We start from the raw sequence: 17660 nt of genomic DNA on the forward strand, positions 1-17660 counted from the left end.
TTACATTTCCTTATCATGTTCATTCATAGAACCTCCCCTCCCAAATTAGGGTACACATGCTGTTGAAGCACATACAGTCTGCTCTATCCAACCTTCTAGGTTGGATTTGAGATCATGAAGTAGTGAGAATCTGCATAGAAAGTACTAGATGAAAACAGCCACCAGGGGAGCAGGTCTCAGCAACACAGCTCCAAATGTGCATGGGGGTTAACATGTGTGCCTGCAATATGTATGTGGGTATGGGTACATATGTGTGTGTGCACATGAGCACATACATGTATGTGCATGTGTGTGCTGTGTGCTCTGTGTTCACGTGCACATACACTCTCTAGGATCTAATCACTCTCCCCTAGAACTCCAGAATTCCTCCAGAAAAATGAACTATATGCCCATGATACATCTGCAATATTGACCATTTCTTATGTAATTCATCTCCTCATTTTTTTCAATGTTTTGTTTATTTTCCTCCATTGTATCTTTCAATTCTTTTGTGGGGGGTGGTGTGGATGGGAAACTGCATTTAAAAATAAAATAGAAAAAGTTTCTTTCTATCTTTCGTCCCTCCCTTTCTCTTCCTGTCTTCCTTCCTGTCTTCCTTCCTTCCTTTATCTCTCTCTCTCTCTCTCTCTCTTCCTTTCTCTCTAGCTCACTCTCTTCTTCCCTCCCTTTCCATCAGTCTTCCTTCCTTCCTCCCTCACTTCCTCTCTTCCTTCCCTGTTTCCTTCCTTCTTCTCTCCTTCTTTTTGCTTACCTTCTTTAATAGTCTATTGTTTTATGAGAGTAATATAATTCCAAACTTCACCAAGAATACTATACTTCTTGTTTTATATGTTAATTTATTTTCCATTTCCTGAATTACATTTCCTCCACTGTCAGTTTTTGTTACTTTTCTTTTGGCCAGTCACTTATTCAGCAAATATTCATTGAACATCATCAATGTGCAACATGGTTTTCTGCTGCTTGGGGTACATCAGTAGACTGTCCTTAAATGTCTTGTTTCCTTGGTTTTCATGTTTCATTTCATATTTAAGAGTAAAGAATGTAAGTCTGTCTGGGAACATGTGCACATGGATAGGGATTGTCCACTGAAGGTCTTTCCTTAAAATGAGCAGGTTGGGGCCCAATGAGTTTTATTAGATAAAGGAGAGAGAAGGACATTGCATGCTTTTCTCAGGCCTTCTAACAGCCTCATCAGGCACTCTAGTTCTCCCCCAGATTTTTCAAATTCTTTATAACTTTTCACCTTTCTGCCTGTAGAGAGCAGGTCTGGTATTGAGACTTCTGGGTGTCTCTGTTGTTTGTGGGTGATGGTGTGGTGATGAGAACCACTACTCCACACACACACATCTTAATTCTTTATTTTCTTTCCTTTAGACTAATAGCCACAAAATGGAAGATCCTATGGGGTTGAGGAGGGCAGATTGGCCCCATTCAGCAGTTCCATGCCTCTCCCATGCTGTAAATATTCTTCTATCTTCTCTCCACCTTGAACTTAAATTCTTTTTTTTTTGTCAGCATCTTTTTGCATCTTCTTGCTTTGTTATCATTAAAATGAAATCATATATATATATATATAATACATATGTGTGTATTATAAAAGTTATATATATAAACTATTATCTGTGAGATAGACATATACATAAACATATCTATACATCTATACATATATACATATATGTATTATAAAACATATATATATAAGCTTTTATCTGTGAGATATATATTTTTTTTCTCAAGATTTCATATATATATGTATTAGTGAATATGTTTTTAAAATATTTTACTTATTCATTTGACAGAGAGAGAGCACAAGAAGGGTAGGGACATAGAGAGAGGGAGAAGCAGGTTACCATCTGATGAGAAAGACCAACAGGGGGCTTAATCCCAGGACCCTGGGATCATGACCTAAGCCAAAGGCAGACACTTAACTGAGTGAGCCACCCAGGCACCCTAAGAGGAAAAGATATAAATACATGTACTCAGTCTACTACTTGAAACAGAAAGTTTGATTAAGACTTTCTGAATGGGGGCGCCTGGGTGGCTCAGTGGGTTGAGCTGCTGCCTTTGACTTGGGTCATGATCTCGGGGTCCTGGGATCGAGTCCCACATCGGGCTCTCTGCTCGGCGGGGAGCCTGCTTCCCTCTCTCTCTCTCTCTCTGCCTGCCTCTCCGTCTACTTGTGATTTCTCTCTGTCAAGTAAATAAATAAAATCTTAAAAAAACAAAAGACTTTCTGAATGTGTAGGTTAAATGGAGAAGAACTAATATTTTCATATTGTAGAGCTTACCCAGTCAAAATCATAGTATGGCTTTCTGTTTGTTCATATTTTTAATATTTGGTATTTTTTAATTCCCTTGATCTATGTGTGAGATTTGTTTTTCACATTTTCTTTCATTAGTGTGAATGGGAATTTTTTTTTTCTAGAGAAATCCCCAGAGAAGTCCCCAGGCATTCCTCCTAACATGCCTCCTGTACTCTGGTACAGCCTGGTAATAATGGGGTTGAAGATTTTATTCAACTCTTTCTGCTCATATTCAAATTCTTCCTTCTCTGAAGTCTGGGTCTTATCAAGCTAGTTGATGATTTCATTACACTTGTCAAGAATCTTTTGTCTGTCTTCTTCATTGATTTTGCCCTAAAGTTTTTCATCTACAACATCTTCTTTTATGTTGCATGTATAAGATTCAAGTGAATTCTTGGAGGACTCCTTGTCCTGATGCTTCTAATTTTCAGCTTTTATTTCTCAGTTTCCTCAATCATTGCTCAATATCTTCTTTGCTCATGTGGTCCTTGTAGTTAATAATGGTAATCTTTTTCTCTTTTCCTGTACTCCTATCAATAGCACAGACATTGTGGATGCATTTAGTATCAATATCAAAAGTGACTTCAGCCTGAGGAATGCCTTGCCAGATAGGTTGTTATCCTATCCTCTTCCAGTACCATCCATGTTGCTACAAAAGTGGGGTATTCATCCTTTCTGATGGAGCCATAATACTCCATAGTGTATATGGACCACATATCCATTTGTCCATTGGAGGGCATCTTGGTTCTTTCCACAGTTTGGTGGCCGAAGCCATTGCTGCCCGAGGCCATTGGGGTACAGATGGCCCTTCTTTTCACGACATCTGTATCTTTGGGGTAAATACCCAGTAGTGCGAATGCAGTGTCATAGGGAAGCTCTATTTTTAATTTCTTAAGAAATCTCCACACTGCTCTCCAAAATGGCTGCACCAACTTACATTCCCACCAACAGTGTAAGAGGGCTCCCCTTTCTCCACATCCTCTCCAACACATGTTGTTTCCTGTCTTGCTAATTTTGGCCATTCCAACTGGTGTAAGGTGGTATCTCAATGTGGTTTTAATTTTAATCTCCCTGATGGCTAGTGATGATGAGCATTTTTTTATGTGTCTGATAGCAATATGGATGTCTTCATTGGAGAAGTGTCTGTTCATATCTTCTGTCCATTTTTTTATATGATTATCTGTTTTGTGTGTGTTGAGTTTGAGGAGGTCTTTATAGATCCTGGATATCAACCTTTTGTCTGTAGGGTCTTTTGTAAATATCTTCTCCCATTCCGTGGGTTGCCTCTTTGTTTTGTTGACTGTTTCCTTCGCTGTGCAGAAGCTTTTGATCTTGATGAAGTTCCAAAAGTTCATTTTCTCTTTTGTTTCCTTTGCCCTTGGAGACATACCTTGAAAGAAGTTGCTGTGGCTGATATCGAAGAGGTTACTTCCTATGTTCTCCTCTATGATTCTGATGGATTCCTCTCTCACGTTGAGGTCTTTTATCCATTTTGAGTTTATCTTTGTGTACAGTGTAGGAGAATGGTCAAGTTTCATTCTTCTACATATAGCTGTTTAGTTTTCCCAGCACCATTTATTGAAGGGACTGTCTTTTTTCCACTGTATATTTTTTCCTGTTTTGTCGAAGATCATTTGCCCATAAAGTTGAGGGTCCATATCTGGGCTCTCTACTCTGTTCCTTTGGACTAAGTGTCTGTATTTATGCTAGTACCATGCTGTCTTGGTGATCACAGCTTTGTAGTAAAGCTTCAAATCAGGTAACGTGATGTAGCCAGTTTTATTTTATTTTTTTTTTTTTAACATTTCCTTAGCAATTCAGGGTCTCTTCTGATTCCATACAAATTTTTGGATTATTTGCTCCAGCTCTTTGAAGAGTATCGGTGGAATTTTGATTGGAATAGCATTAAAAGTATAGATTGCTCTAGGCAGTATAAACATTTTAACAATGTTTATTCTTCCGAACCAAGAGCATGCAATGGTCTTCCATCTTTTTGTGTCTTCTTCAATTTCTTTCATGGGTGTTCTGTAGTTCCTCAAGTACAGTTCCTTTACAACTTTGGTAAGGTTTATTCCCAGGTATCTTATGGTTCTTGGTGCTGTAGTAAATGAAATTGGTTCTCTAATTTCCCTTTCTGTATTTTCATTGTTAGTGTATAAGAAAGCCACTGATTTCTGCACATTGACTTCGTAACCTGCCACATTGCTGAATTGCAGTATGAGTTCTAGTAGTTTGGGGGTGGAGTCTTTGGTTTTTGATATAAAGAATCATGTCATCTGTGAAGAGAGAGAGTTTGACTTCTTCATTGCCAATTTGGATGCCTTTTATTTTGTCTTTGTTGTCTGATTGCTGTTGCTAGGACTTCTAATACTATGTTGAACGAGAGTGGTAAGAGTGGGCATCCTTGTCGTGTTCCTGATTTCAAAGGCTGCAAACTTTTTCCCATTGATGATGATATTTGCTGTGGGTCTTTCACAGATAGATTTTTATGAAGTTCAGGAATGTTCCCTCTATCCCTATACTTTGAAGTGTTTTGATCAGGAACGGATGCTGGATTTTGTCAAATGCTTTTTCTGCATCAATTGAGAGGACCATGTGGTTCTTCTCTCTTCTCTTATTGATTTGTTCTATCACATTGATTGATTTTAGAATGTTGACCCACACTTGTAGCCCGGCGATGAATCCCACCTGGTCATGGTGGATAATCTTTTCAATGTGCTGTTGGATCCTGTTTGCTAAGATCTTGTTGAGAATATTAGCATCCATATTCATCAGTGATATTGCTCTGAAATTCTCCTTTTTGGTAGGGTCTTTGCCTGATTTGGGGATCAGGGTAATTCTGGCTTCATAGAGAGAATTTGGAATTTTTCCTTCAGTTTCAATTTTTTGAAACAGCTTCAGGAGAATAGGTGTTATTTCTTCTTTGAAAGTTTGGTAGAATTCCCCAAGGAATCCATCAGGTCCTGGGATCTTTTTTGGGGGGAGGTTTTGATCCCTGCTTCAATATTGTTACTAGATATCGGTCTATTCAGGTTGTCAATTTCTTCCTGGTTCAGTTTTGAGAGTTTGTAGTTTTCCAGGAATGCATCCATTTCATCTAGGTTGCTTAGCTTATTGGCATATAACTGTTGATAAGAACTTCTGATGATTGTTTCTACTTCCTTGGTGTTAGTTGTGATTTCTACCGTTTCATTCATAATGTTATGAATTTGGGCTTTCTCTCTTTTCTTTTGGATCAGTGTGACCAATGTTTTATTGATCTTATTGATTCTTTCAAAAAACTAGCTTCTAGTTTCATTGATGCATTCTCCTGTATCTCTGGTTTCTACCTCATTGATCTCTGCTTTAATCTTGATTATTTCCCTTCTTGTGTGTGGAGTTGGTTTGATTTGTTGTTGATTCTCCAGTTCTTTAAGGTTTAGAGACAGCTGGTGTATTCTGGATTTTTTCAATTTTTTTGAGGGATGCTTGGATGGCTATGTATTTCCCCCTTAGTACCGCCTTTGCTGTATCCCATAGGTTTTGGACCAATGTGTCTTCATTCTCATTGTTTTCCATGAATTGCTTAAGTTCTTATTTGATCTCCTGGTTGATCCAAGCATTCTTTTTTTTTTTAGATATTTATTTATTTATTTGACAGACAGAGATCACAAGTAGGCAGAGAGGCAGGCAGAGAGGAGGAAGCAGGCTCCCTGCAGAGCAGAGAGCCCGATGTGGGGCTCAATCCCAGGACCCTGAGATCATGACCTGAGCCGAAGGCAGCAACTTAACCCACTAAGCCACCCAGGCGCCCCTGATCCAAGCATTATTAAGCAAGGTGGTCTTTAGCTTAGTATGTTCATATTCTTGAATCTGTACATTTATATTTTGGTCAAATTTAGATCTTTAGCCATTATTTATTCAAATACATTTCAGCCCTAACACTGTTCTTTTTTTCTGGGACACTAATGATAAAAATAAGTTCTTTTGTTATAGACTTACAGGCCCCAGAAGTTCTGTTCATTTTAGAAAGGCTATTTTTAAGTGGCTGTCTAGATTGTGTAATTTCTATTGTTCTGTCTCTAGGTTTCTCTTGTATTTTCCTTTCTGCTGCTGTGTCCTCCTTTGAGGTTTTATTTCAGTTATAGCATATTGCAATTCCACAGATTGAATTTAATGCTCCTTTCTATCTTCTATTTATTTGCTGAGATTTTATATTTTATTTCTGAGGATTTCTGCTTTTTATTTGTTCCAAGTATGTTCTTAGCTGCTAACAAGACTTTTTCTTTTTTTTTTTTTTCATAATGGCTACTTAAATTTTTGCCAGATAATTCTAACAGCTATGCTCTCTTAAGGTTGTCATCTGTTGATTCAGTTTGAGATCTTGTTTCTTGGTATAATAAGTGATTTTCAACTATAATCTATGCATTTTGGTTGTATAAGTCTATGGATACTATTTAAATCTTATGTTTTAGAGGCCTCCTGTGTCATAGCTCCTTTAAATAAAAGGTTTGCTTTCTTGTTACAGCCTTATAGTATAGAAGCTCCAGTTTTCTGCTTAATTTCCATTGGCACCCCCTGCTAATCTTTGGATCCTGATGTATCTAACAGTTGTCCTTCTATTCTATGCTTTTTAGAGTATTCTCACAATTGTTTTATATAGACCTTATATAAAAATATATAGATAAGTACAATATACAAATATATAAATAAATACAAGATACATATAAAGTACAATATACATGTATATGTATGTATGTATATATACATGTATAATACGATATACAATATGCAAAAATATAAAGCTAAATACATATCCTTTACCTTACCAATATTTATATCCAACAATTTGTTTGTAATTTAAATGCTTTGAATTTCATTGGGAGATAATAAGATTAATGGCTCATATCTTCTTGGTGACACTTGGCCTTAAATACATTGTCTGATAGTAATATTGACAAATTCTACTTTTTCATTTCTATTTGTTAGTAAATCTATGTGCCTTTCCTATAAACTTTCTTGTATCCTTTTTCTTTGTTCTGCTCTTATTGTATTTTTTTTTCAAACAAATACAAGTTCCTATGTCTTTAGAAAGGCAGTTCAATTAGTCAACTTTATTTTCATAATTTATATGAGTCAATGTATCCTTTCTACCTTATTTAACAGCTGCCATATGTAGCAATTTTAGTTTGTTTTTCTTACTTTTTCCACTACCTTTTGTTATATTAACCTCTCATTTTTTCCCCAACAATTTTATTTATTTATTTGACAGAGATAGAGAGGGAGAGAGAGAGAGCATAAGCAGGGTGAGTAGCAGGCAAGGGAGAGAGAGAAGCAGGTTCCCTGAAGAGCAGGGGAAGCCCAATGTGGGAATCCATCCCAGAACTCCAGGATCATGACCTGAGCCAAAGGCAGTCGCTTAAACAACTGAGCCACCCAGGGGCCCTAAATTGACCTTTTAAAAAAACAAAAAAACAAAACAATTCTTGCTTACTCTCTTGTAATTTGGCAGTGTTCCTATCTTGTCTTATTTTACTAGTGCTTATCTTATTATTTTGTTTTAAAGATTAATGACTTTATCTTTTGGATGAAAATTCCAGCAGCATAGAAAAGTGAAAAGACAACCAAAAACATGAACTAAGGTGTCACCAGTCAACTTAGTTTTAGTTAGTGTTTATTTAAACATTATTCCAGATATTACCCACTTAGCTGAAATATACATAATATGGTATATATACAGATGCCAATAATGAATATTAAATAATAGTGATGTATTTTGTATATATTACATATATTATATGTATGGGATATATATATATATATATATATATGCTGAAAATAGTGTTGAATCAAACATTAAGTGGGAGATATTGTTGATGATCTCCTTTACCATAGGAGATATGAGATTCTAAGACACTCTTCTTAAGTTAAAGAGAGCAAAATCTAATAGTGTTTTTAAAAAGTGGTTATTTATTGAAGCTCTGTAATTTGAAAAGGATTTCATCTTTATACCAGTCTGTGCTTGCTCTACAATTAGTGACTAAGGCAACAGCTTATCCACACTTGTTCTTTTTCCTCTCAACAATTCTGGTGTGTTTCATGAGGTCCCAGACCCTCTTTTCCTTTCAAACACAGCAGTGTCTTCGAACAGGATGGGAGTGGGATCACTTCTGGCTCATCTTAATGACTTTATCCAGTGTGGGAGGAAGATCAGTGTGGAGGACTCTACCCTGGAAAAGAAAATCAGAAGTGTATCCTATGTGATCTTACCAATAGGCCAATACCTTGGCTTAATGCCTGTTCCATCATCAGTTGTGCAAATTCTTTTGGGAATCTAAACTTTCCGGATATCCATCCCACTCCCAGGCATTTTCAGGTATAATGGTGCTTGCAAAGGAATGTGGAAAGAACAGAGTTTGATGCACATATTTAAGATGATCACTCTTTTCAATATTTCTCTAACCTTTTTTTCTATTTTTAAATAGTAGGGAACTCTTAAATAATAGGAAGCTCTGACTTTCTCTCTTTCCTAGGATTCTTATAATCATACCACTTTGATCTGTCTGCTCTCTTTCTCTCCCACTTTTAGTCATTAAATAATAAGGTACTTTCAAACTCCATTCTTTTCTTTCCTACAATCCCTCAGTACCTCCTTTCACTGCAGACTTGGGACCTTCAACACAAAGCTCCCATCACCCATAATTTTGTAAGAGAGAAGTTTTATTTATTTGTTTGTTTGTTTGATAAGCCCTTATGTATTTCATCCTGGTAATGATAGCATGTGTCTTTTGGACACCTCTGAACACAAGAGTTCTTAAATTGTAGTCATTCTTTCAGGGAGAATGATTAGCGAGGCTGATGCTTCAATTTGATAAAGGAGAATGTGTAGGCGATAAGCTTGTCAGTTGCTCAGGGTCATATCCTGACTCAATGGCAGAAATGGAGATAGATATAAGCAAGTTTTTAAAGTTTCTAAGTCTTGAGGAATACAACCACTCTGACCGAGAATATTGTTGAGAATGTTCTACATTGTTGATCTTTGCTATTTTCTCCCCTTTTTCAACAATTTTAGGATACTTCCTAGGAATTTGCCCTCTAGCCTCCTGTTTATTCATAGCCTCCATTCTGAAACCATATTCAAGAATATTAACCTGGTTTTGTTATTTTTCAGCTTTTTTGTATCTTCATCTCTACCACAGATTGTTATATAAACACAAGTCTTTATATTTTTTCTGGGATAAGTGACCCACAGTGAATTTGCTGGGTTATATGATAGTTGCAACATTGAGTTGTTTATAGGAAACTCCCAAACATTTTTCAAGTGACTCCATCATTTCATATCCATACAACACTATGTGAGTGATCCAGTTTCTCTTCATTTTGCCAATACTTGATGTTGTCACTATATGTTTTTAAACATTCTGATACATGTGTGATGATAATCCACTATGGTTGTAATTTTTATTTTTCTGATATCTAGTAATGGTGGTTATCTTTTATTTGTTTATTTTCCATGTGTATATTGTCTGTGATAAAATATCTCTTCATGGTTTTCTTGTCCATCTTCAGAAAGATTATTGGATTAGATTGGATTATTTCTTTAAACTTCAGTTTGGTGGGGAGATCTATTTAGATATAGAAATATAAACACAGATAGATATAGCCTTATAAAATATATTGTTATTTTATATATAATATATTAATAAATTAAAATTTTATATTTAAGTATGTGATACATTTATATAACTTCATATAAGGTGTGAGTTTTAGGTTGAGGTTCATTTTTCTTAGCATTGTTGCTTTGACTACATTTGTTGAAAAAGCTATTTTTTTCTCTATTGAATTTCTTTTTCATCTATGTAAATCAAAGAAAAAAATAAACCTGAACAAGATGACTAATCAGCACTATATATGTCAGTTAAATGACATTTATAAAATATTCCATATGGCAACATACACATCGTTTTAAAGTCAACATGAAACATCCACTAACATATACTCCCACTCAAACCATTAACATATTAAAAAAAAAGTAAAAAGTCAAGTATGTACTCAAATAACATTGGAATTATGCTAGAAATCAATAACTAAAAATTTAAAATGGTGCAAATATTTGGTAACTAAGCAGTACACTACTAAATTACATGTGGATCAAATAATAATCTGTGTCTATCCCTTTGTCAATAACACATAGTCTTGACCCTGTGTTTCACACTATATAAGAAGGCTTGACTTCAAGTACATTGAATCTTTCCACTCTCACTTTATTTTTCAAAATTATTTTAGCTATTTTCATTCTTTTATCCTTCAATATAAATTCTAGAATAATCTTGTATGTATCTACAAAAAAAATCTTAGTTTTGATAAGAAATTGTGTATGTATCTGAGGAGAATTGGCATCTTTTACATTAAGTCTTTTAATTCATCATTATGGTATGGCTTTTCACTTATTTAGATTCCTGTTGGTTCATTTCATCAAAACTACATTTTATAGATTTCAGGATACAAGTCCTGTACATGTCTTGTTAAATTTATACCTAAACATTTCACATTTCTTTGTTTAAAATTTTATTTATTTATTTGAAATAGAGAAAGCAAGAGAGAGAAAACAAGCCGTGGGTGGGGATTGGGGAGGGGGAGTAGCAGGCTCCCCAGTTGAGCAGAGAGCTCAATGCAGGGCTGGATCCTAGGACTCCAGGATCATCACCTGAGCCAAAGGCAGATGCTTAACTGACTAAGCCATCAAAGCATACCAAATTTCATTTTTAAATGACTGTAAGTTGTATTTTACTTTAAATTTTAGCCTCTGTCTTAGTGTTCATTGTTAATATGTATGTATAAATATGATTATTTTATCTGTTATTGGGTAAACTGCAACTTCACTGAAATTATTAATTCTATTTTTTCAGATTCCTCATGATTTTTTAATTTTTTTATTATTATATGTTAATCACCATACAGATTGTTATTAGTATTTTATGTAGTTTTTTCTTTTCTACCAGTTAAAAATTTTTCTTTTTTGCTTTTCATTGAACTTTTACTATGATTTATCTTGGTGTGGATTTTCTTAATTTAATTATGTTTGGAGTCAACAGACTCATGAGTCTAAGTTTGTCTCTTTTTCCAAATTTGAGAAGTTTTCATCAATATTTAAAGTACATTTTCAACCTCACCCTCTTCCCCTCACCTTTTGCAACTTCTATGAAATGATTAGATGCTTTGTTATACTCCTACGAGTTCCTTAAGATATTAATTTTTTCAGCCTGTTTTCTCTCTGTTCCAACTGTATTGTTCTATTTTCTAACTGATTGACTCTTTTCTTTGTCCCTTCCATTCTGCTATTGATTTCACCCACTGAGTTTTTTATTTGGGCTATCATGTTTTTTATTTATAATTTCCATTTGTTTTTTCTTTATATTTTTGGTATCTTTACTGAAAATCTTTATTTCTTTGGCATCTTGTACTTTTAAATTTGTTTCCCAAATGTTTGTGATTTCTCTGAGACATTTTTATTGTGGTTTCTTTAAAATCTTTTTCAGGCATTTTTAACATTTCTGGTATTTTTTTAAGGTTTTTTTTTTCTTTATGTTATGTTAGTCACTGTATAGTACTATCATTAATTTTTGATGTAGTGTTTCATGATTCACTGTTTATGTATAATACCATGCAGTACATGCCATCCTTAATACCCATCACAGGGCCCATCCATCCCCCACACCCTCCCTTCTAAAACCATCAGTTTGTTTCCTGGAGTCCATAATCTCTCATGGTTCATCTCCCACTCCAATCCCCCCCTCCTTCATTTTTTCCCTTCCTTCTCCTAATGTCATCCATACTCTTTCTTATGTTCCACAAAGAAGTGAAACCATATGATAATTGACTTTCTTTGCTTGACTTATTTCACTCAGCATAATCTCCAATCCCGTCCATGTTGATGCAACAGCTGCGTTTTTATCTCTACTATCTTGATGTTGATATTTATTGTCTCTTTTCACTTTGAAGTCTTTCTGGATCTTGGTAAGATGAGCGGTTCTTGATTGAAATTTGAGAATTTTTCGCTATAATTTAAGAGGGTCTGGATTTTACATAAGCCTTTTAGTTTTAGCTTGCCTCCTTGATACCCCTGTGCTGGGGAAAGAGAGGTATGCCATCTCATTATTGCCAGTTTGGGGTAGAAGTCTTGCTTCCCCACTTGGCCCCCCGACACCTGAATTGTGAAGGCTCATGATTATAGGTGAGGGAGGTTGGGAGTCTGGCCTTTCTGTAGGCCTCCACTGATGTCTCCTTGGCAAGAATCAGTAGGAATTCCAATTTACTTCTTCCTGTGTTGCCCCCACTGGCACTGGAAAGGTGTGTGGTCTTGTTACCACTGAGTGGTTGTGAAAGTCTTGACTCTCTCCCAGACCTCCTCTGACTAACCCAGTGGAAGTGGGGGTGGGGAGGTAATACCTCCTGGCTGCTGGGTGCTTATGGAAGTCCAGTCTCCTCCTTGGTCTCCACTGCCACCATGGCAAAAGGATAAGGCTCTTCACTGCTCAATAGGAACCAAATCCTGAACCCCTACTTGGCCTTGGCTGATACTAGCATGGCAGCAGGAGAGGCTGTTTGGTGCTTCAGTATAGCTGAAAAGGAGGACATTGGTGTTCCCCCTTGACTTTTGCTGACCTAAGTTGTGATGGGTCACATTTTTTTTTTCTTTTGTGTTTGGCTTGAGTAGAGTAGTTATCATATGAAGGTTTCTGTCTTGATAGGCCAACTCTTTTTTCTTGGTGCTTTGAGTAGAGTGAGCAGGGTTTATGTGTGTGTGTATGTGGTTTTTTTTTTTTAATTTTTTATTTTTTATAAACATATATTTTTATCCCCAGGGGTACAGGTCTGTGAATCACCAGGTTTACACACTTCACAGCACTCACCAAATCACATACCCTCCCCAATGTCCATAATCCCACCCCCTTCTCCCAAACCCCCTCCCCCCGGCAACCCTCAGTTTGTTTTGTGAGATTAAGAGTCACTTATGGTTTGTCTCCCTCCCAATCCCATCTTATTTCATTTATTCTTCTTCTACCCACTTAAGCCTCCATGTTGCATCACCACTTCCTCATATCAGGGAGATCATATGATAGTTGTCTTTCTCTGCTTGACTTATTTCGCTAAGCATGATACGCTCTAGTTCCATCCATGTTGTTGCAAATGGCAAGATTTCATTTCTTTTGATGGCTGCATAGTATTCCATTGTGTATATATACCACATCTTCTTGATCCATTCATCTGTTGATGGACATCTAGGTTCTTTCCATAGTTTGGCTATTGTGGACATTGCTGCTATAAACATTCGGGTGCATGTGTCCCTTTGGATCACTACATTTGTATCTTTAGGGTAAATACCCAATAGTGCAATTGCTGGGTCATAAGGCAGTTCTATTTTCAACATTTTGAGGAACCTCCATGCTGTTTTCCAGAGTGGCTGCACCAGCTTGCATTCCCACCAACAGTGTAGGAGGGTTCCCCTTTCTCCACATCCTCGCCAGCATCTGTCATTTCCTGTCTTGTTGATTTTAGCCATTCTGATGGTGTGAGGTGATATCTCATTGTGGTTTTGATTTGTATTTCCCTGATGCCGAGTGATATGGAGCACTTTTTCATGTGTCTGTTGGCCATCTGGATGTCTTCTTTGCAGAAATGTCTGTTCATGTCTTCTGCCCATTTCTTGATTGGATTATTTGTTCTTTGGGTGTTGAGTTTGCTAAGTTCTTTATAGATTCTGGACACTAGTCCTTTATCTGATATGTCGTTTGCAAATATCTTCTCCCATTCTGTCAGTTGTCTTTTGATTTTGTTAACTGTTTCCTTTGCTGTGCAAAAGCTTTTGATCTTGATTAAATCCCAGTAGTTCATTTTTTCCCTTGCTTCCCTTGCCTTTTGCGTTGTTCCTAGGAAGATGTTGCTGCGGCAGAGGTCGAAGAGGTTGCTGCCCGTGTTCTCCTCAAGGATTTTGATGGATTCCTTTCGTACATTGAGGTCCTTCATCCATTTTGAGTCTATTTTCGTGTGTGGTGTAAGGAAATGGTCCAATTTCATTTTTCTGCATGTGTCTGTCCAATTTTCCCAGCACCATTTATTGAAAAGGCTGTCTTTTTTCCATTGGACATTCTTTCCTGCTTTGTCGAAGATTAGATGACCATAGATTTGAGGGTCTATTTCTGGGCTCTCTATTCTGTTCCATTGATCTATGTGTCTGTTTTTGTGCCAGTACCATGCTGTCTTGATGATGACAGCTTTGTAATAGAGCTTGAAGTCCGGAATTGTGATGCCACCAACGTTGGCTTTCTTTTTCAATATCCCTTTGGCTATTCGAGGTCTTTTCTGGATCCATATAAATTTTAGAATTATTTGTTCCATTTCTTTGAAAAAGATGGATGGTACTTTGATAGGAATTGCATTAAATGTGTAGATTGCTTTAGGTAGCATAGACATTTTCACAATATTTATTCTTCCAATCCAGGAGCATGGAACATTTTTCCATTTCTTTGTGTCTTCCTCAATTTCTTTCATGAGTACTTTATAGTTTTCTGAGTATAGATTCTGTGTCTCTTTGGTTAGGTTTATTCCTAGGTATCTTATGGTTTTGGATGCAATTGTAAATGGGATTGACTCCTTAATATCTCTTTCTTCTGTCTTGCTGTTGGTGTAGAGAAATGCAACTGATTTCTGTGCATTGATTTTATATCCTGACACTTTACTGAATTCCTGTATAAGTTCTAGCAGTTTTAGTGGAGTCTTTTGGGTTTTCCACATATAGTATCATATCATCTGTGAAGAGTGATAATTTGACTTCTTCTTTGCCGATTTGGATGCCTTTAATTTCCTTTTGTTGTCTGATTGCTGAGGCTAGGACTTCTAGTACTATGTTGAATAGCAGTGGTGATAATGGACATCCCTGCCGTGTTCCTGACCTTAGCGGAAAAGCTTTCAGTTTTTCTCCATTGAAAATGATATTTGTGGTGGGTTTTTCATAGATGGCTTTGATGATATTGAGGTATGTGCCCTCTATCCCTACACTTTGAAGAGTTTTGATCAGGAAGGGATGTTGTACTTTGTCAAATGCTTTTTCAGCATCTATTGAGAGTATCATATGGTTCTTGTTCTTTCTTTTATTGATGTGTTGTATCACATTGACTGATTTGCGGATGTTGAACCAACCTTGCAGCCCTGGAATAAATCCCACTTGGTCGTGGTGAATAATCTTTTTAATGTACTGTTGAATCCTATTGGCTAGTATTTTGTTGAGTATTTTCGCATCTGTGTTCATCAAGGATATCGGTCTATAGCTCTCTTTTTTGGTGGGAATCTTCTCTGGTTTTGGGTTCAAGGTGATGCTGGCCTCATAAAATGAGTTTGGAAATTTTCCTTCCATTTCTATTTTTTGGAACAGTTTCAGGAGAATAGGAATTAGTTCTTCTTTAAATGTTTGGTAGAATTCCCCCGGGAAGCCGTCTGGCCCTGGGCTTTTGTTTGTTTGGAGATTTTTAATGACTGTTTCAATCTCCTTACTGGTTATGGGTCTGTTCAGGCTTTCTATTTCTTCCTGGTTCAGTTGTGGTAGTTTATATGTTTCTAGGAATGCATCCATTTCTTCCAGATTGTCAAATTTATTGCCGTAGAGTTGCTCATAGTATGTTCTTATAATAGTTTGTATTTCTTTGGTGTTAGTTGTGATCTCTCCTCTTTCATTCATGATTTTATTTATTTGGGTCCTTTCTCTTTTCTTTTTGATAAGTCGGGCCAGGGGTTTATCAATTTTATTAATTCTTTCAAAGAACCAGCTCCTAGTTTCGTTGATTTGTTCTATTGTTTTTTTGGTTTCTATTTTCATTGATTTCTGCTCTGATCTTTATGATTTCTCTTCTCCTGCTGGGCTTAGGGTTTCTTTCTTGTTCTTTCTCCAGCTCCTTTAGGTGTAGGGTTAGGTTGTGTACCTGAGACCTTTCTTGTTTCTTGAGAAAGGCTTGTACCGCTATATATTTTCCTCTCAGGACTGCCTTTGTTGTGTCCCACAGATTTTGAACCGTTGTATTTTCATTATCATTTGTTTCCATGATTTTTTTCAATTCTTCTTTAATTTCCCGGTTGACCCATTCATTCTTTAGAAGGATACTGTTTAGTCTCCATGTATTTGGGTTCTTTCCAAACTTCCTTTTGTGGTTGAGTTCTAGCTTTAGAGCATTGTGGTCTGAAAAATATGCAGGGAATGATCCCAATCTTTTGATACCGGTTGAGTCCTGATTTAGGACCGAGGATGTGATCTATTCTGGAGAATGTTCCATGTGCACTAGAGAAGAATGTGTATTCTGTTGCTTTGGGATGAAATATTCTGAATATATCTGTGATGTCCATCTGGTCCAGTGTGTCATTTAAGGCCTTTATTTCCTTGCTGATCTTTTGCTTGGATGACCTGTCCATTTCAGTGAGGGGAGTGTTAAAGTCCCCTACTATTATTGTATTATTGTTGATGTGTTTCTTTGATTTTGTTATTAATTGGTTTATATAGTTGGCTGCTCCCACATTGGGGGCATAGATATTTAAAATTGTTAAATCTTCTTGTTGGACAGACCCTTTGAGTATGATATAGTGTCCTTCCTCATCTCTTATTATAGTCTTTGGCTTAAAATCTAATTGATCTGATATAAGGATTGCCTGTGTATGTGTTTTTTTGTTGTTGTTGTTGTTGCTTATTTGTTTGTTTGTTTGTTATCTGTATCCCCTTGCATTTCTGCATTGTTGGCTTCTTCAGCTCCAATTTTGGGATATATAATGCAAAAGGAAGCCAGGGAACCTTAATAATGTGTTGTTTCTTGGGTCCTGAGAACTCCTAGTTAGTTTGATTTATTTTCACCTTTCAAAATTTTCTTATGCTTGTTTTCTATATAAAGTGTTCAGGATTTTTACCTGTACTTAGTGGGAGGAAAACTTGTGCATAGTATATATTCTCAGCAACTTTAGATATGGGAGAAGACCAATTTTAAAAAGAATGTCAGTTTTTTCAGATCCCCAGGTAATTGCAGAAATGAAACTGGAAACATTCCCCCCCCCTTTTCCTTGAAATCCTGTGTTCTTTCCAACACACTAAGCTAGTAGTATGAATTTGAGCTCTGAGTAAACTGGCACATTATTGTCTAATCATTTCATATATTTAACTTTGCTACATTTATAAAAAATAATAAAAAATCCCATCATCAATTTGTTAATCAACAAGTGAATACATAACCAAATTCTGGTATACCCATACAATAAAACAGTATTCCACAATGAAAATCAATGACGTACTGAGACATGAAGCAATGTACTTGAATCACAAACATTACATTCAGTGAAAGAGTA

The 17660-nt window shown here is 36.3% G+C and overlaps 1 pseudogene; it reads right to left on the minus strand.

Annotated features, from left to right (window-relative positions):
- Positions 1-2429: 2429 nt before the first annotated feature.
- On the minus strand, positions 2430-4999 carry LOC106004449 (annotated as a pseudogene).
- Between the last annotated feature and the right edge of the window lie 12661 nt (positions 5000-17660).

This window comes from Mustela putorius, unplaced genomic scaffold (genome assembly GCF_011764305.1).
Source record: "Mustela putorius furo isolate JIRA1106 unplaced genomic scaffold, ASM1176430v1.1 tig00537338_pilon_pilon_pilon, whole genome shotgun sequence".
Taxonomy (NCBI): domain Eukaryota; kingdom Metazoa; phylum Chordata; class Mammalia; order Carnivora; family Mustelidae; genus Mustela; species Mustela putorius.